At 38.8% G+C, this 21,587-nt stretch overlaps 1 protein-coding gene across 1 annotated transcript in view; it reads right to left on the reverse strand.

The window, feature by feature from the left end:
* CNTN1 (contactin 1) overlaps positions 1 to 21,587 on the reverse strand; it is a 205,934-nt gene that overhangs the window by 132,623 nt on the left and 51,724 nt on the right. The window contains exon 2 of the mRNA XM_005480521.4: positions 15,864 to 15,907. The gene's annotated coding sequence lies outside the window, so the exon portion shown is untranslated. The remainder of the gene's footprint in view (positions 1 to 15,863; positions 15,908 to 21,587) is intronic.

Genomic DNA, 21,587 nt, shown 5'->3' on the forward strand with positions numbered 1-21,587 from the left:
AGTCTTCTCGCTACCCCACATGAAAACTAACTTCTGAAGAATATCAAAAGGTACCATCCTTTTGTGTTAGCTTAATTGTGTGTTTGAGGGTTGCATTTTTTAGGATTTACAGAAAGTGGTGGACTCCATATAAAGCTTTTATTTATAACAGCAGTATATGGGTACTGACAAACAATGAATCTATGGCCAAATCCTGAAATAAATTGCAAATATACCATCTGGCACTTAAGATTTAGTTAAATGTCACTGATACAGCCCACCTGTTCTGAGAAGTTTCATTATACTGAAGTTTCACCCAATTTTTCACATAAATTATTCATTTCTTTCAAGCATGATGACGGTCTAAAATAAAACAACTGCAGGCATACAATTCATTTCTTTCAAGCATGATGATGGTCTAAAATAAAACAACTGCAGGCATACAACTTTAAAAGTAAATAACAGAATTTACCCATTAGAGAATTAAATATAAATCTAGTCATTGACCTCTAAAGAGCAAATTAAGTCAGTCTTGAACTTTAAAGTGATATTGGCCATATTCCATCTCTTCCCCTTGTTTTCAGTGCATTTTCTGCCCTAAAGCACATAAAAGGTTTTGTTCCTATCAGATTGAGTAATATTCTAAGATAAGCTGACAATGAAGGACAGGAATCCTCTAACGAATTCAATTTTGATCTTACCAATGTATTTCCAGACTACTGATATGCTGTCACGTCTTAAAAAGCTAGTAATCTTTTGTAGTAGAAGCACTGAATCTGATAGATGCCTCTTACCAATATCTTCCTCTTATTTCCTAATATAAAACAAAATTGCTGCTGCACTGTACAAAACACAGAGCGCAAATTAGTGACATTTAAATTACTATACAAGCTTAAAACTGGCCAGGGTTTGAAGAATTGTTCAAACCCTTGTTCAGGCTCCAATTTTGCTATAGAGCTACTGGCAGTTTCTATTAACTTTAGCAGGACTGCAGGGTTGTTGTAGTCTGGGAAATGTTTGCTTCGTAGTATTTAGTTATGCTTCTCACAAAAGTAGTTATGTTTATCTGTTATCTCCATAAAAACAAGCTGAGATATCAATGAACACCACTGTTGCTTTAAAAGGAAACATACAAGACTTTAGTTGTCACGACATTAAGACCAGACAACAAAGCTATCAGAGATAAACTAAAGAAAATGTGTCTTGTACAACTCTCTCTGTAGTTCTGCAATGCTTCTGGAAAATACCTACAGTGTTCATCATAAAATAATTCCTCAAAAACACATCTAGGCATAGGGCAGTACAAGTAGTTGTACCACTGCCCTGCGACAGCCTTTGCCCTTCTTACCAAACCAGCTCACTTTTCTGGGTTTTCCTTTAAATATTCAGACTCTGACCATTTTTAAGGGAAAAAAACCCTAAAACAACACAGCACACACCCAACAAACAAAAGCCCAACCAAAACCTAGTTGCATCTCAGCTTTTGTGGTTCTCAGTTTCTCCCACTTCTCTGTGTGGTACTTCAACACATGACATTTACTTCACATGGGACTGCAGACAGCCACATTTTCTGCACCCTTTCCAGCTTTCCTTCCACCACAGCATTAAGCTTCTCTTGGACACCAATCATCCCCAGACTGGGAGCACTAATGGCACAGCGAGCTGAGATGTAAGACTTGTGATGATAACTTTGGCACCCAAGCCTTGAACTTTATCAGAAGTTGCTGCTGCTAGGAAAAAGAGCAGCAGCTCCCCATCATCCTACTGGATGAAGGAAATATGTGAGTTCTCCTGGCTGCTGACATCCAGAAGTTTCCTTGCAATTATCCTAGGCCTATTGAAATAAAAGCTAAAGAAGACTCCTAAATACTGCTCCATGCCAGCAAAATGAGACCCACCCTGAACTGCTTCAGCATTCTAAACTGCCACTGACAGCAATGCAGTAAAGACTCTTCCCTGCATGTTTATCACAGTGGAGAGTCAAGAATCAATAATGAATAAACCAGCAGGAAAGATCAAGTGTGTTAGTGCTACCATTTCTATGTTCACCTCCATTGTCCGGTTTATCTCGGCTGTTTGAGGGGCCTGGAAGGCCCGGGGTGGCCTTGGGGCAGCCCGCGTATCGAAAGACGAGAAGAGGCTTCAGTTCTTCTTTCTGGTTTTTATGTTTATTAATTGTTTATCTAAAAGATGTTCTTTCAGCCTAACAAAGATCTGCTCAGCAGTCAGCCATGGGCACACTGTCCCTCCCTCCGGGGCAGGCACCTATCTTTATACCCATTGTGACGTGTACAATATTTATCATTTTTCCCCAATACCATCTATTCTTATAACTCGGTGTACTCTCAGCAATAACCAATCCAAAGGTGCCACCGTGGCCAAAGAAGATGGAGGAGAGGAGGAAGAAGAAGGAGGACAGGACACACCCCAATTCCTCCATCTTACTCCTCTAAACCCCCCTGTACATAAATCCTAAACCTTGTGTCTCACCCTCTAATTAACTAATCCCTTCACCATTCACCCTGTGAAGCCCTCATCCTTGTCGTCTCCTGTGTAGGGTTAAAGTCCAGCCACCAGACACTTCTGGCAACATTCCAGGAGTCCCGAGCCCCCCCAGGGTCTCGGAGGCTCAGCATCTCAGGACTGAGATCTTGAGATCCGACACTCCATGAGCTGTAGAAATGCTTACTCAAAAGTAGGAACAGTTTGCCAAAATGACCCAGCCTACATAAAGTTATTTTCATTCTCAGATTCTCCTTTTCACTGACACAATGACTTAGATCCAAGATACATTTGGAGGTTCCTAACTTCTCTGCTGCTTTTCTTCCTAGATGTGAAAAGAGATTTTTACCTTTTAAAGGTCAACTCAGACTATTTGGACTTTTTTGCTTTCCTCAACAGGGAGAATTTTGAAGATTTATTATCTACTCCCATGTGATCCAAACAGCCCACCTCCAAATCGCAAAGGATTTACTTTTATCAGAATTTGAAATAGTTATCAGTAAGCAAGAAAGTAAATAAATTGCAGTAAGACTGCTAAGGCACATTAATAAACTATTGGAGCCAATGCTCTAATTCCTCTACGCAGTTAGATTCACAGGGGAATTTACACAGTAATACTATTCATTAATAATTATTGCTATAATTCCCTTATTTATGATCATCAAGGAAGCTTGTAACAATCATCTGGGCCCCAATCCAGCAAAGCACTTTAAAAAATGTTAATTTTCATAATAAAAAAAACCAACTGGATTTAAACAGGACTGACATGCTTAAGATAATCTTGGCTTTGTAAGCCTATAATGGGAAAATCAAGTAGAAACATTATAAAAGTAGTCCATGAAATCCTGCCAGAACTTTGCCTCAATATTACACCATTATCATACACTCTCCAAGGAGCTGCTTTCTGCTGGGACACTACCAAGTAAAATGAAGAACTTCTATAAAAGCTAATTTAGAAGAAAAGTATCTGTTATGGAACCAAGGACTCAAAACAAAGATACAGCAAAGAGCCAGATGATCACAAGATCTATATCTGGCACTTAAGATTTATGTGTCTGACCTGAAGCCAAATCCTGAACAAGATCTTCCACATCTGATTTTGAAATGTGTTGTCTTTTCCTTTATTCACATTCTTCAATAGGTAGTTGCAAAAACTTCTTCAGAAACAAAAAGTTGGGGTAGGTAACTGGGTGTTCAGTTGCAATTTATGGAAGAAAAGGAAGAAAAGGAAGAAACACTGGAACACATTTTATTTATGTATTGTTTTATTTAACATCTTGGTGACATTTGGACTGGGTAGGAGCTGACCACAGTAGTTACAAACAAATTGCCAAACCTCTGCAATCTTTCTGGAGAATAGATCAAGACTAGCCGTGGGGAGAATGACCTAGGAATGTTTTTGAACAAAAGGCTCAATATAACCTGGCAATGTGTACCTGCAGCCCAGAAAGTGAAACATATCCTGGACTGCATCCCAAACAGGCATGAGAGCAGGCCTGTGAGGTGATCCCACCCCTCTGCTCTGCTAAGACTCCACCTGGAGCCCTGTGTCCACATCTGGGCCCCTAACACAACAAGGACCTGTCGGAAGGAGTCCAGAGGAGGCAGTGCACCTCTTCCTAGTCCCCTGTGGAAATGCATTCTTTTCGACCACAGTCTTTCTTCAGTACACTAAACATTTACAAAACATCACCAGTCATAGTGTTCAGTCTTATATTTAGAAAAGGCTTTTTGGAAACAGACGTTACTTTTTTTTTTCCACCAACCAGGAAAAGAGTAGTGGTCAAGGAAGAGTATCTCTGAATTTCTGTAATAAAATTTTATCTGCATTTACCTGCAGCAGAATGAATTTTGAAGAATTCAAACAAATTGTCAGGAGTTTTTGAAAACAACATGAACAGCTTGCTGCCTTTTTATTCTACAACATTTGATCATGCCCTCCTTTAACTTTTTTTATTTTACTCTTATTTCAGACCAGTTGTATTCTCTTGTTATATGCTTAAACATTTAACTTCATGTATAGAGTCCAGTGAATTCATCAGCAGTATCAGATAGTAAAACCCCCACCTACACCTCTTGGCTCTTGCCCTATGCTAGACAGAGATTTCTCCTTCTAAATGAATTCAGCATAATTAGGAATGAAACACAATGACAAGTGTCACATAAAATCATATTTCAAATGCTCTGTCCACGCTCCAGACAATTTTATAACGTAACCTACCAAATTTTAAGTGCTGGTTCCTGCCTCTCTTCTCCCTGAGTAGCTAGAGACCACTAGGTTCTATCCCAGTGTCCGGCATTCGGAGACACCCATCTCCCATCTGTCTATTTCCCATGTATATAACATACATCTTCAATTTGCCCTCACACCTACCTTTATGCTTAGATTATTGATGCTCCTAAAGTAATGTTGATGAGTTTCAAATATTACATACCTCAAACTTTTAAGTCATACCACCTCCCTCTGCCTACCCAGAGCATAAAAAACAGCCAGAACAAAAGGACATCATACTGAGGAGGCAGGAAACCAAGAGAATACATAAAGGCCATTTTAAGGTTTATATGTTGCGTGATGTTTCAACTCTATTAAATATAACTCAGTACCAGAAAATATGATTACATATATCATTAACTGTACTAAAACAAATTATATTTGAGTTGCTGAAAATACAGTGCACTGCTAGTGGAACATAAGTGGATTGCCTGACTCATTCAGGCTGAAGGTTAATCCTAGAGGCTTCAGAAACCAAATGGAGGAAAGGCAAAAAATCCTCATACCACCAGTGAAGGACATTTCACTAATTATATGCACTTCTAGACAGCTGCCAGACTTGACATAAAGAAAACTTGACAAAAGAAAACTTCACAAAGAAAAACAGGGTGACACCTAGGCTATGAAGTTTATCTGTATGCCATGTACTCAGCTATCTGGAAGCAGCAGCAGGTGACCCAGGACCAGTAGAGCCCAGTACCTGATGTGGTTGTTGCCCTATGAGTTTACCTAACAGTCCTTCCCACACCTGCACTGATGGCACAAACATATTAAACATCTTGAATACGCCATGGCATTGCTTAGGCTGGCTCATACAAAACAAACTACATTCCCTGTTTTATGACACTGTTGACATTGTATGCCATACTCCAGCTATGTCCTAATTTGAGGAGGTAACTCCACTTTACTGCCTTTTCTTCTCCCCCCTTTTCTCAAGGTGCATCAGTTTCCCAACATATCAAGGCTGGAAAGAATCCATGTTTTATTTAAGGAGATCCTCTAAATTCAAAGTCCAACAGGTGAGGACTGCTGACTGTCCATATGTCCCCAAGATCAGGATTTCAGGCCATACTGACTAAGCTAAGTTTTGGATACCTGCAGCATACATAAATGCTGCAGCTATCCAAAGCTTAGCTTAATCAACTCTAACATCTTAAAACAGCAACTAGGAGCCTAAAGAAAGAAGTGTTTGCATTTCTTCAATGAACACCTTTGTCCTTAACTTTTTCTAACCTTATGCCCTTGAACACAAAGGTATTTATTTCTCTTACCCTCTATCAGAACTATCAATAATCTTTGGCTGTCCTTTGGAATTTTGTTAACCTCTTTTGAGATAATAAACTGTCATGATAACATCAATGCATAATTTTGCAATATGTTTCCTTTCATTAATTTAAAAATAATTGGATTACTACATCACTTCCTTATTATGTCCAAAAATAGATGGAACTACTATATTATCTGTATAATCATATGCAGATGGTCAACTTCTGTTTGTCTAATTGTAGTTCTCCAATTATACCTTCAATGGAAGTTTTTCATCCGCAAAATGAACTGTCCTAAGCAATTACTTCGCAAAATCGTTCACCTGTGCATCAAAGCATTTTTCTAAAATTTCTACCTATTCATATTTTTGAAGGTATTTTCTAACCTCTTCCAGATGCTTTTATGCCTTTATGCTGACAGATCATTTACCTTTGGTTTTGATACTAGGTCCTCTTTGCACTATTTCCGCACATTTCATTCAAAGTATTTCTATTTTTATTAGAACAGATCTCCTCTAGGTGCAATACCAGTTTTTCTGTGTCCCTTGTCTTACCACAGGCTCTCTGATGAGCTGTCTGCCACACTTGTGACTCAGGGAGGACAAGGGCAGGTCAGTGGCAGTCACATCTCTCCACTCTGGGAATCTACATCTGACTGTCAGTCAGATGTCAAATTTAACAAACTTTACAGCACTCATAAAGGTTTTTTCTTCACTCAGACTGGATAAGGTGCATTATCATTATTTGATTTTCTTCTCTTCATTCTGGCTTGATGACAAAGGCCACTCTAGCTTTTATAAAAGCAAAACTTCTGAACTAATGTTATGCTTTGTTTTTAGAAATTATTCATAAGACTCAAATCTTTTTGAGTCACAGTACAGTAAAAGAAAAAATATTGATACTAGCAAAAATAAGAACATACATTACTAGCTCTCAAAATATCACCAGTAGCAAAGTACTTAAATTAATTGTGACTCCATACAGAAGTCTATTTTTTTAATGGTCTTTCTTCTGGAGAGACATTTAATGAAAACTAATGTTAGTCTGTTGAAAGACCAGACAAAAGTATTTCTAAAGCTGTACATCAGACAGCTGAGCTGTATCTCAGACTGCTGCCAGAGTACAAAACCAAAAAATGGTTTTGTTAAAGAAAATATAAAGCAAAATAGCTGTAGCTGCATTAAGCATAAATGTACATAGACTCAATTTTCCACTTGCCTCATCTCTGAGGCATCTTATGTCTAAAACTGCATGGTTGGTGAATTCAGTAACTATGTACTTGAAAACTAAAACATGAACGGTGAAAGTTAAAAAAAAAGTAATCATTTGTTCTGTGGTCAACAGATGTAATGAAACAAGCCTTCCTACAAACTGAAGTCCTACTTCTCTCATGCTTCTTAAACAAAATAATTTCAGTTTCTTTCCCAGCGCATGGACTTCCTGACATCTCCTCTGGGCAGGAGACACTGCCTGCTATGCTTAGTCCAGAGTGTGTACATGTTGATGCTGCCAAGGGAAATATGTAACAGCTTTCCACTCAGGAGGGCACTGATTTGGGTTTTTTCCTCTTTACTCAACCATGGACACCATGAAACTTGTAAGAACCTAATTCTCTTCAAGGCTTGCAGAAAACCTCACTCATTTTAATGGGAGCTAGTACAGAAGGTCAGAATTTGATGTAGAGAACTGACAGGCAAAAAGCAGTTGCACAAACCTCATTTCCTTAAGAAACAGTAAGATGTTATGCCAAATTAAAGTTCCATTGCATTAGCAGTGCTGGCAGCACAAGCTCTATGAAAATTTCATCAGCTTATTAAATTTGAGTTATGTAACATAAGACTGTCATAATGGAGTTAAATATACACTGAAAGTATATCCTAAAATGTTTATTTTTAATTTTATATGTACCTTGCACACCATAATTTATATACACATGATGTGTCCTTGCGTGTAGTGAGTCCCCAAAAGTATTTCATTGTATTCATGATATTTTTTTTCAGCTGTAGGTTTCTCATCAAAATAGAAACCAATCTGAGTGATGAGACACTCTGATCCTTGCACACCTCCAAGGCTGAGCAGCTGGAACACAAAGTGACAGTGGTTGGAAGCACAGCTCCAGGGCTGTGCCTGAACCAGGCAGAGCAAGGAGCTGGAGCGATTCATGAGCCAGCTCCAAGAGCTGTTCTGTTAGCTACTCACTTATGAGTCGTCACAGCTTCTACTTCTTGCTTCAATTTTATGATGAATATAAAGATGCTTTAGTTTTACTCTGTATTGAAAGTAAAGGTCAAACAGGATTCATGTCTTGCCCACCCTACTGCTGTCTTTTCCATGCCTTCCCCAAGGGTGGACTGGCTTTCACCAGAAACTCAATTCTCTGAAATTCTGCTCCTTAAGACCCAGAGCTTAAGAATTTCCTTCCTAAGCCTGCATGACTGTTCATTCCTTTCTTAGTTACACCCCTGAGAAACAACTAATCCAGGTTGGTTTGAGTGCTTTGGATAAATAATAATGCTCCTTGTTGGCTTCAGGTGGTTTTCATTCAGGGAAAACCTCTGAAAAACCCTCTGACACCACCTGGTTTCTGCACTTCTCATGAGGAATTTCCAGGTTCCTCTTCCCAGCCCTACTCTGCGAGGCTGAGCCATGTTGCCGGCAATCAGCTGCTTGTTTGACCTGTAAAAACATCCACAGTCTGATTGCTCCTGTCACAATTTCCCAGATGCAGTTTGGCTATTACATGCAAATGCCTCTTATGAAAGGACTATAAAAAGCTAAATGAAAGCCTCCTGTCAAAACAGAGATTGTGATAAAGATGTTGCTCACAGAACCAACACCAAATTCACACAGACATATTCCCAGCCTACACAAACATCACTCACTTTGAAAAGTATTGTTATTCATTTGCTATCAAACAAGGGGAAGAGAGATCAGAAACACACAGGTTGCATCTCCCACCTTAAACATGATCTTCAAGACAACTTCTCTAAGAATTGGTTATCAGGAGCCAAGTAACTGATAGCAAGTTAATGCAGCTCAGGAATGTACTCCAATAACTCACACATGGTCTGCTGAAGCACCTAATGTAATACTTAAGCTTCCTAAACAATAGGCCTGAAATATCAATACCATAAATTTCACTCTTCCTGGACTTCTCCACACAAGAATGTGACGAGTTGGTTCAGTATTGCTCAACTGAATTTCACTGCAAAAACCAATAATGGGAATTTTGTAGAGTCACGTTGCAGGCACAAAAATGCACAAACACAGACAAAACTGGAACATACCTAAGATTTGCATGCAGCCACAACAGTGTACAGGGCTCAGCAGCAAGAGGGAAACTTCAATCGTAAGCCACAGCTCTCACCTGAGTTTGAACTTCAAAGTATAAACAAAATAGAAATAAGGCTGACTTTCTTTATCCACCATGAAATGAAACATGGACCATTGTTCTTGGTTTCTATTAATGTTTAATTTAAATCCTTTATTAGCTCCAATGTATGTTGTGGATATAGAAAAACATTTTAATTTTGAAGAATATTTTTATCTTCAAACTCTGTTGTGAAGCAGAAGAAGGAACATTTTCAAGATGCAATCAAGTCTGTGGCCATAAAGCAATGTGCAAGCCATTTTTGCTTTTCCCTGTGCAGACCTGGTAGAGAGATGATAGCTGGTGAGTTTGTCACCCTCAGTGCTCCACACCTGTGATTTTTTTATGGAAGAATATTACCTAATACAGTAATCTTGGAAGTGGTGAGTAATTTTTTGTTATGGTTATGAACAGGCTGGTAGGAATCTGTAAGATCTGTAAGGAATACATGGGGCTAAAGAGCCCCATGTATTTGCCCCAGTCTTTGCCTTTTTTAGGCAAGCCTAAGGGAAGGGAATAATAGCTTATGGGAGTTTAGTGGCCTAAAATTCTTTTTCCTGATGTCAAATAGTTGAGAACTGGATTACACTGGAAGCAATTATTCCAGAAGGATTGAAACAGCGACAGAAAGAGAAAACTGAGCTAAGAAAAATGGGGTAAAATGGAAAGGAGGAAAAGGAAACAAAGAAACCTCATCAGAAAAACAGAGATGGGAAGCACTTAGGCCATTGAGATCAGTTTGTATACCTCAGCAGTATACATACCCCTCCTCGTACAATTTCATACTTCAAATGCCTATTTTTGACAGAGCTCTAGAAACAAACTCAGTTTTCTAAATGAAGTTACCCCTAGTAAAAAACAAGTCTCCGTAGGCCACCACCCCTCTTGTTTCTGCACAGAAGATCACCTCTAGCAATATTTTTTTGGCAAAGCAGATTTCCTTTGCCACTACTCAGATGAAAAAATGTGACCACCTCTCCAGAAGCACTCTGCAGGGATGCAGACTCAAGTCTATCAAGAACATCAGCCAATCCACCTAACACCACTATCACCTCCAGCTGTGGAAGCCACTTTTCTGATCCATTATCTGTCCCACAGCTTATCTCCTAGGAGAACAGCCCCCCTGGCTGCTGCCAAAACAGACTCACTGCTTTCCCATCAGCTCCCCACACTGCTCTCCTCACCAGAACAGCACTGAGTAGACAGCAGATGGTGTCTCTCCTCTCCACATGTGACGCACACCCAAAAGCTGAACTCTTCACACCATTATTTCCAGTAATATGAGATTTTTTCTATGTTACTTCAGCAGTTTCACAGTGAGTAATAATCTAATTTGCAGAAGCAATTGCTTAGATCTTAATGTTGTTCTGGCACTTTCAATGCTCATAAGTTTTGGAGACACTTTCAAAGCAAGGATACACTAGTATTAACACCAGTAGCCAGGACACACACACTATTAAACAAATACTTCTAAGAAGATTATTGAGATTCTCTGAAGCTTATTCAATGTGAGCAATCAAATATCCCATCCTACTACATCCATGGGAGTGACTAAAACAGGTGTCATCCTGGAGAGAGCAATTCCATTTAATCCTCTGTTTGTTTGTGTGTATGCATTTATGCACATGCATGCAAATGACATTAAAAAGATATAATGAGCTGTTAGCAGCACTGCTGTTTAAATTGCCATGATGCAGGATTAGCAGAGCACACATAACTCAGCAGTTTGCTATACCTCATGTGCAAAATCAGGTATGCACTACTCAGTCATTTATAATTCATGTTTGGATCAGATTGTTGTCCAGTTCTCAGTTACAAAGTACTGTGCTTCTGCTATTTCTCAATTTTAGAATGGTATTAATTTTGAAGAATAAGCATGAAATCTTATCTTTAAAATGGAGAGCTATATCCCAAAAGGCTCTCAAGCAAACTCAGCAAGGACCAGGAAATCAGGCTGAAGGTGCACTTCCAGTGTGCAGTGTCAGTCATCCTTGAAGTGATAAATGGGAGAATTATACACTAATATATAAATATTCTTAGAATGAACATGTAATTTCTGCTTTTGTATTTGGTATAATTAGGACAGTACATGATGTTAGTGAAGTCATTACTGGTATTCTGCATTTAGTCCTCGAATCAACACCTTAAAAGAATATTTAAGATCAAATTTAAAGTTTCTATTTAGTCACAGTTGTCAAACTTGCCTTCGGCAGGACCTAAAGAACTTTAACCTATTGGGTTATTCAAAACAAAGCTAAGATGAAATTGTATACTCCACAAATACCAGCAGACAGTAACAGATTTCATACTATCTGCAGTGGTTTTGAGTGGGATTTATACAGCCTATTGTTTAAAAACTCCTTAGTGTAAACATTAATCTGTGATCCCTTGATTTGCTTTTTAGTGAATAAGCATTTTTAATAGTGCAACTATCAACAAATTTAATACCTTACTAAGACATCTTTAAAAAATAAAACCTATGCATTTCAAATTAATGTCCGTATCAAAAAAAGGTTCTGTGGTCTGCAGCTATCTAGTAATTGTTTTTTGGGTCTTAAAATCTACAAGTAACAACTATTTTGCATGATTATTGGAAGGTCAAGTAAGCACTGTTTTGCAGACTTAGTATCTTTACAATGAAAACACACACTGTTCTTGATGGAAAGTGAAATACAGCAAAGATGTCAAAGTCTGCAAGGCCATTTGGCACTCTCAATTTCTATCCACATGAACTACTTGTTATTTATTTGGGAAAACTGGCAACACAAAACTGCATTAATGTCTTGCCTTTATTCAAATAGATTTCACCACACCCGTGATCTAAGTGCCTAACACAGATGCTTCCTTCCTCAAGAATAGGAGTTGGTGTTTGACACCAGCATCAATTCCAGAGGTTGGTTAGACAAATATCTGGATAATCTTCCTTCCACAGGCTCTGCCTAAGGAGTGCAGTGTTGACACATTAACAAAAGAAGTGTTTTGAACATCTGCAAGTGCTCTGCTCCTAATCTACAATAAATTATGTTGTTTATGCAAACAGTGCTTCCTCTGAGCAAAATATAGTTTAATTTTCCTTTGCAAATGAAGGGCTTGTGGGTTATTTTGGGAACTGGTATACATCATCTCTGTTACATCAGTTACTGTGTTTCCTCCAAGGCCACTAGCTTTTGTGGTCCACTCTTGCAAAGACTTCTCTGGACACCCCCAGGTACAAGTATCCATGGCTGACACTCAGCATTTGCTGCTGGTTTGATAATGATTGGACTCACAGCTACATATGTACTTCCATAATGTCCTGCCAAAGTCAAAGGATTTTGCTGCCAGGGGGAACCGCACTCTGGAGGGGCCTTTCAGTAACATACCAGTCACATTTTAACCCCAAGCAAGGTGGGAAAATACTCAGGCCTGTTGAGAAACTGCAGCAGTAACTATACTGAAGTATGCATGTAGTAAATACAAACTTTTAAAAAATTAAATGTTGAAGGCACATGGTCCTACCTATTTCACAAGAAAATTAGTCAAAGACACAAATGTTGTTGATTCAGGCAATCTTAGCTGGACATAATCTTTTCACAGTCCCTACTCTGTCAAACACCTGAGTAAATTATCACCATAAACAAAATTTTCTCAACAGAAAATGGCAAGATAAATTACCTGGCTTGTTGCAATGTATCAGTGTATCACTCAACTCAATTTCTGCAAATTTGCAGCAGTTTTGTAAGATACTGCTGTACACAGTGCTATTGAAAAAAAAATCTGGTTTTCTTTCAAACAAAAAAAAAAAATCTCAAAAGCACAATTAACTGCATTGTTGTGAAAACTGGTGCATATCCAAAACAGCTCACAGGTGAAGATCCTTTATCAAGGAGACAATGGTAGACATTTACATTTCTGCCAGTCTGCTCCACAAGAGGAGCAGGCCACTCCAACAGTCCAAGGATAAGAATGTGGAGCAGCAGAAGCTGAGGCAGTTGAGTAATTCATCTCTCTTGAGAGGAATGATTGCACTCTGTACTGGCTGGCACAAACTCTTGAACAACAATCTACTATGTGGAAAACAGATTGGCCTTTATACTTTGTTTAGGCCTTTACCAAAAGCATCTTAAAACACTTGAGTAATTTGAAAATAATGCCTCCAATATAAAAGGCAGATATATAGTTCTAGAAAGTAATCCATAATAAACAGAATCTATTCTATGAAGGCCTTTCCAGGGAAAGGCTTATTGGACCTGTTTCTGGTCATTAAAAAATATCCAAAAGGAATTCTACAAGACCGTTGACAAGCATTTAGTCTGAAGTAACAGTTATAACCAGACAGAATCTTTCATGTTTAGAGGCATTGCAATGAGGAAGAGACTCCATTGCTGCACAGAAATACATCTATATATGAAAAGCACTAGTTTTGAATGCTTGGATATTTAATTAGCTCACAGCATACCTCAAAGAGACTTCTAGATGAGATGCTGCAGTTTATGCAATAATTAACACACCAGCATTACTTCTGCTGAATACCTGAAGAATGATATACTTGCTTCTCAACCTTTTCTTCAAATACATGAGAGCCATCATGCTTGGTCTTGTCACAGAACCATGTCACTGAGTCAGACACCAAGAGAGGGACACAACAGGCACTTTGTGCCACTTGCCTGCAGTCTTGCCCCAGTGCTGAGCTCTGCCAGAGAGTGCTCCTCTATGGCAGCTCAGCATCTCTCCCAGACCTGAACAAAACATGAATGACTGGCAGATCCTACAAACACTGGCTAATCCCATAAGGTCAGAGAGTAACAGGGAGGCTGCAAGTGTTGCATTCCAGCTGCACTGCCCTACCCCCAGCCTCTGTCATTTCACATGACAGGCACTGTCTAAAGATGGTGATCAGAGCCGCATGCTCACCATGTGAACTGCTCCCTCTCTGCACTCCAGGAGCTCAGGAGAGAGCTCTGCAGGACACCAGAGACTTACTCCCAGCTGCTTCCTTCCCTGGGGAAAAGCACTGAATTACATTACACCTGACCTGCATCTGAGTGCAGCTGCACAGATCCCCAGCACTACCTGATGAGCTTGCAGGCAGGTGCCCTCTCCCAGCAGAGATAAGCAATGCTGTCTGCCACTACAGGGAAGTGCACACTCTTGCACTTACACCTTCCACACCTCTGTAAGGATCTTTGTTCTTCATTTTCCCAGGAAAACAATAAAAGAAATATTCATCTTTACTGATGACATGAATAAATTTGAAACAGGATATTGTGGCCATTTTGAATGAAGACAAAAAGCATCAGGTATATCCAGCTGCTCCTGGGATCATGAACTCATTTATACAATAAAAGAAAGCAGTTCTTTAATTAAAGAGAGCAACAGCACATGCCATACTCAGTCATGACCTTAATTGGTAAGGAAAGTATAACATATACTTGGAAAATTGAGTGTGAGGAGCAATGCAATTAGGGTAGATAAACTCTTTCTCAGACAGAAAAGCAGTGTGTAAACAATTTCATGGATCTGATCTCAAATAGGGAACGGGTTTCAGGAATGAAAGATCCATCTCAAATACCTGTCCTACAGCAAAAAATTACGCCCTTGTAAGCACAGAGAGTAGAAACCCTACGAACATCTGCTTGCAGCAGTGTGCATGTGCTGCAAGTTTGAGAAATGCTAATGGCTCCAGCAGATATGGCTGATAAGAAGCTTCACTTAAATGTGAACCACACTAAGAGCCTAAGCACAGCTATGTAAGGACAAGAACTAATACAGTGAGCCATGATATCACACTCAATCCAAATAGAAACGCACTGCCAAACTTCCAGAACTCTGATCAGACAACTGGAATCACAACTATTAATAAGCTGCACTTTCATCTTTGTTAGTGAAGAAACCAGTTTTATAGAACATAAATAAAAATAGCTTAACAGATGAGTTAGCTCTCTCCAGAAATTATGCCATAAATCAAGGTCCAAAGAACAAAATAATTCCTAAAATGTATGCAATCTCATTAGCATTGAACACTCAGGTCATACTATACAATATATAAATATATTAATGAACCACGATATAATCCACATACTGTTACATATACAACAGGTCATGTCTTAGTACTTTGGAAATGGATGAAAGATCCAGATAAATATTTGACTCTAGAAGAATGAATTAAACAGTAAAGCTGAGGATTTTTGGGCTATTTGTCAGACAGGTTAGCTACAGACAACTAAAAACTTAAGTCTGATCTACACTGATTTAAGTTACAATTAACTGAAGCAGTACATGAAACAGAAATGCAAGGAGGAATTTCACAAAAAAAAAACCCAAACCACAACATGAAGAATTACTGTCATTTGTTTCTATTACACAGATCACTTGGGTCTAGTGCTACAGAAACATTCAACACAACAGCTTGTCAATATGTCAAAAGCACTGAGGTTCTGCCTCTCTAAGATTACTTTAAAATTGTATGTAAGAGCTGAAAAAATAAGTCACCAACCTCTAATAAGGTAGACTGTTCCACTGTAGATCCAAAGTCAGTACCTAGAAATGAATAAAAAGAGGGTTCACTTGTTTGCTCAATCCTCAGTTTTTCAGTTACCAATTATCAGAATTTGTTATGCATATTTTCATAACACTGTCATACAATCAGCTTTTAACAGATGTTTCCAGTATTCATAAATATGTGGATTTCCAGTAAGTCACTTTTTTTTATAAAAATAGGACATACCCATAACATTCTACTAAAATTAAAAGCAGAGTAAACCCGTGTGGTTTTATTTTTCCTGATAACTTGACAATAAGCTATTATAGGCTTCCTTTAGAAACTGGCTTGGTGAACATTTAGCTACTTTTTCAAGTTATTAACATCTGAGCACAGAAACATCATTAACATCAGGACCACTTGATCCTAGAGCTTTCTCCTGAAGTAAATTACACTGAGATGCCTGCTCAGACACATACTATCACAAAACTCCTGCTTTCTCTAACAATTCTTCCCTCTGTGGTATCTCTTCTAACACCTCCTTATATTTGTCTCCATCCATCAAATTTTGGCATACCCTTCCAGGAAAAAGAAAGTACGCAACTTTGGGTATGACTTCTTTGTCCCAACTCTTTTCTGATTCACAGTTATAGATGCTGTCAAAGTACCTCAAATCTCAATTGCCTCCCTTAGGAGTTTGGGAGTTACATCCACAGTACATCTTGATCAGTGGATCAAGGTAGGAACTACATTACAGTGGCACTAGTTGCAACTTTCAAATGCTTCAAAGATCTACAGCAGCTCCAGCCACTGCACAATACAGAGAACTCACTTCAGAAGTTTGCTACATAAAAGGAAATGATTTTCAGCTCACTCCTATCTCTCTATTTCCTTTGTAACTGTAGCTCATTCATATTATATAAACAGAATTTTTAATTTGTGTTCATGGCCAAAAGCTCAATGATTTAAGTATGTGAGATATGGAATTATTTTAGATACATAAAGTCTGGTTTCTACTTCTATGAGTGCTGTAAAAATCCAGGCACTCAGGTTCCAAAGCTGAGTGTACTACTCTGTAGGCAGCTTAGTCAAGGTGTGTTTTTTACTGTTTCTCTTGTACTCTGACTTACTGTACTACTTTTCACTGTGCTGAGAGAAATGATGACTGTACTTTCAGGCTCATTATAGGTCATTACTGTACATGTTAAGACACCTGGGTTTAACCCTTCTGCTGCTGCTGACATGGACAGACTATCACGGTATTTCCCATCTATAAAACTTTATTATTTCTACCTCCTTGTAAGCTACTACTGAGAATATGCGCATAAAACTAATTTTAACTACTCTTACAGACCCAGACAGAAAAAGACTCACTTTGCCGCACCTGAGTTTTATTTTCTATTGACTTTCTTGCTGAGTACGTGCTCGCATGGTCAGAAGTCTTAGAAACTCATAAAACTGGCTTTCAACAAAGACCTTTATCTTGAGCACAAAGTTCTTGGAGTAACAAGCCATTGAGTACACTCTCAGAATAGTGTAATGTATCCTGTCATTCTTTCAGCTCTAAATAGAGCTGTTTACATGCTTGCTACAAAATTGATTAGCTGGGTTGGAAAATAATAAAATTCAGCATCAAGGTTCTGAATGGTTTTCTGAAATGGCAGCATTTTAAGAATGCCAATGTCTTATTAGAGTTCTCTAAACTAATCACATTTTTCTAAAGCAAAGGCATGAGAACTATTTACTATCATGTTCAGTGAAACTCCCTAGCACTACTAAACAATAGTCTTTCTGTAACTCTCTGCATGTTATTTTCTATCATCCCTTTATTGTACACCAGACTTTGCACTTTGTTACAAGATTTACATTTATTTATTTCAACTAAAGCTTATGACTGCTGTACAATGTAAGAAGAAAAAAAATGTTAAAGAAATTACCAGGAAATTTCACCCTCACAGCTCAGCAGCTCCCCTGCCCACACACCAAGGCACAGCAAGGGAAGGAGATGCTCCAGCAAAACTCACTCCTAGTGACTAAATAAGCATCTTTCACAGGCTACTCCGGAAGCCATCAAACTCTAGTCCTCTTTCATATCTGAGGAACAACACTGAACTCAAAGTATTTCTATCTACTGGTACCTGAATTGAGTCTCAGTTACCTGGGAAAGCAATGGTATTCATTTTACAAGGATTCACAATATTGCATCAGGTGTCATGAAAATAGGATGTGATCATTTTAGCTCATAACATAATGAAGACAGGCAGAATACTTTTTTCTTTCAGTTTTGCCCCACTTTTCCCATTTGCAGTGGGCTGTAAAAGATAATGAAGTGATTTGCATGAATCTCCATGCATGAAAATTTATAGAAAAACACAGAATTTTAGAATATCATCACTTCTTCAGTCTTAATCACATTGTGAAGCAAGAGAGAGCTGTGATGGATAAAGTTTACTGCTGAACTCAGTAATGCCAAAGCAATCATACAGAGACATTGAAAACACCACTTTCAGACTTTGCTAATCAGAGGAACCCATCAGTTCAGCACCAGGCACTGGCTGTGCACAGCAGTGGTAAAAAAGGCCATTATAAATTAACCTCCACTCAGAGAAAAGCCCTTTTGTAGTACTTGTCACATATATGAATACATTGTGGATGACACTGTAGGAGGAGTATATCATGCAGAAGATCACCCATGGACAAGAAACACAGGGAAAGTAAGAACTTGACCAAGCTCCAAGATGATTACACGGTTTACATCAGAAAGATACTTATATCTCCATGACCTATTTAGGAATGGCTTCTGGCAGGGAATACAATATACAGAATCCTGCATTAATAAAAAACATGCATTGTTTTTTGTGCATGTCAGGAGCTTAGATATTCCAAGTTTGAAAGATACACAAAGCTGTTGCCTTCCTAGAGATATTAAGGTTCAATTGAAAACTCAATATGCTAGTTTGTTACACTAAAAAAGGATCTCAGTACAGGCCGTTAGACAAAGCAGTGCTAAAGGTATAAATTACATTAAAATTTCAGTTCTGACTCAGGACAGTAAGGACTTCAGACATTTCTCTAGTAGCTTTAGTCAAACTGTTGGCAATAATTTCCCATCCTTCCATAAAGCCCTCCTCTGCAGTTCCACCTAATCACTTCAAGTGTCTTTTTTCTTCATCCCACACATATGGCCTTTCCTATACCAAAAAAAAAAAAAAAAAAAAGCTTGAAAACTGTGAAGAAAATTTACACAGCTTAGCTCTTTCTGACACTATTGCGTGGAAGTCATACCAGTCTTCTAAGCTCAGACATTAACTCATCTCACATGCTGAAGGCCAGGCTTAGAGCAGAAAAACAGGAAGGCATGCACTAGCATAAAAAAAAAACTCCAATAATCAGAAGCCAAATATTGAGAAAGCTCCTTCATAAACTATTAAATGGAAATGGGGGGGGGGGGGGAAATCACAGAATTATCTACAACCCTAGAAAAAACCCCAGAGTGTAGTGCAGCACTGACACAGGAAAATACAAAAAGTATGAGCCAGAAAATACAAGTCACAGTATACAGGAGTGAGTCAGGTAAAATCAGTTTTAACAGTAGTAAAGAAAAAAAAGGAAGAAAGATTATGTTGGGGAACCGTGAATCAATTACAAAAGTACTGTCACAGCAAATGCCAGAGTTGAGAGGGCCACAATGCAGAGCATCACCACACAATTTCAGAAGGCTTTAAACATTCTCCCCTACAGAGTCACACCACACCTCATCAGAGGGCTTCAGGCACCTGCCCAGCAGAGTAACACCTTACCACATCAGAGGGCTGCAATCATTGCCCCTCTTCTGCTTCAGCCCAACCTTTTATACCCCTGACTGTCAATGCATTGCACCTGGGTGCCCTCTGGTCCCCTTCCTGATTGGTCAGTACTGATTGGTCAGTGCTGATTGGTCAGTTCCTAATTGGTCAGTTCCTGATTGGTTGGCACTCCATGTCTCATTACCTTCATGCTGTTCACCTGCTTTTCACAGCTGTAGGCCATTGGGGATTGAGGGTCAGCCACAGCCTCTCTCCCAACTACCACAAACTGTGTGCCTACAAAGTACAAGTAATCAACCTTGCTAGAAAACAAGTAAAAATATCTCTTAGTGGATTTATGAGAAGGCAGTAAGGGACCCCCAGGATTAGCATACCACTCGTCTTTGCACCAATGTACTGCTGATTCATTGTAACCTCACTTAATCTGTCCTGCAATTATTCTTGAGAAGTATTGACACCACCAGGCTGCAGGCTCAAAGGATGCTGAAACGGTGAGTGTGCACCAGAGAATGGAACATACAATAAAGTCTGTGTATTAACTGTATCAATAACTGTAAGGAGCTGGACTGAAATAACAGCTGTATTTTGAGTAGAAAGTTAGGACTATAGCTAAAGATAAAGCACAGCTCCTCACATCACTCATCATTTCTCTGTCTCTGTAGCAGAGGTGCAGTCCCAGGCTGAGCACCAGAGCCCTGCCTGCCTTCAGCAAAGTTGCTGCCAAAGGCATCAAACCCCACACTTCCAGCTGCCACCATCAAGTTAGAATGAGATTAAACAATTTTTAAAATTAATCACAGCAACATCTCATCATCTTCTACTGGCTGCAGGCTGTTCCATTAGCTATTTAGGTCTGCAAACAGGGTCAACTAGGTTGGTGAGCAGTGGACATCCAAGATCTCCCCCTTCTACATATGAGCTCATTGCAAACACAGGCTATAAACAAGTCAACTCAACAGTGCAAAACAGAACAACTGCCAGTGTGCTAAGAGCCTCTGCAATGTTTGCTCCCTGTTTATTCTCATTTTAACTTAGGGCTGAAGCTTAAGTCACTGCTTTTGCAAGGAATTAAAATTGAGTATTATAAGTTGATTCATACTGGAGGTGTATCACAAAGCAAAGAGACAGATGCAGCTCCTGCCTGGGAAATTACAAAAGCTCTTATCCTGAAAAAATTTACATATCAGAAACTTTATTCATGTAAGTAATCATGCAGGACCAGGACCTTATTTAATCTTTCTTCAGAAACTGAGCCTATAAACAGCACACCAATGCTGCCTCTACTTTGAAAAGCAAATCATTCATTTTATGTTATCATTCTACCAGTAATTTAGCTGTAGTGTTGCTAAGAGGATTTCCAACATATTAAAGTATTATTGAAATAATATAACTATTTGCATTTGAAGAGTATATTGTCTATTCCCAACAATACAGCAAGAGATCCCCTCCATATATTAAGAAATCTCTAACTAATCACTTCAAGGCAATGATGTTACCCATTGGAGAATATGAAATGCTATTCAAAACCTCCTTCATAAGCCATTCTTCATGCAAGACTGGAGTGGCTTCTGGCAAAGCAAAAAAGATCTGCCTGTGACAAGCTAAGTGTAAGTATGAATTTCTGTTGCTATAAATAAAAAATGAGGTATAAACAAACCAAAAACCAAAGCTACTTGCTTTTTGACAAAGATACAAAGTTTCTTCTTCTTTATTAAAGTACCCTTTGTTCTAGAGAATCTTCAAGCTTGTTTTGTTCGTATTGTTCCAGAAACCATGTGATAACATAAACCTGAGTTATGTAAGTTACCATCCTACCACATACTAAAGCACTAGAAAACTTTAAAAGTCTCTTTGTAACACCCTCTGGGTGTGAGATGTAGTATTCCAAATGCCTTAGCTGGGAACAAGTTAGAATCACTCTAAATTGCAAGCC

This window comes from Zonotrichia albicollis, chromosome 4, assembly GCF_047830755.1.
Source record: "Zonotrichia albicollis isolate bZonAlb1 chromosome 4, bZonAlb1.hap1, whole genome shotgun sequence".
Lineage (NCBI taxonomy): Eukaryota > Metazoa > Chordata > Aves > Passeriformes > Passerellidae > Zonotrichia > Zonotrichia albicollis.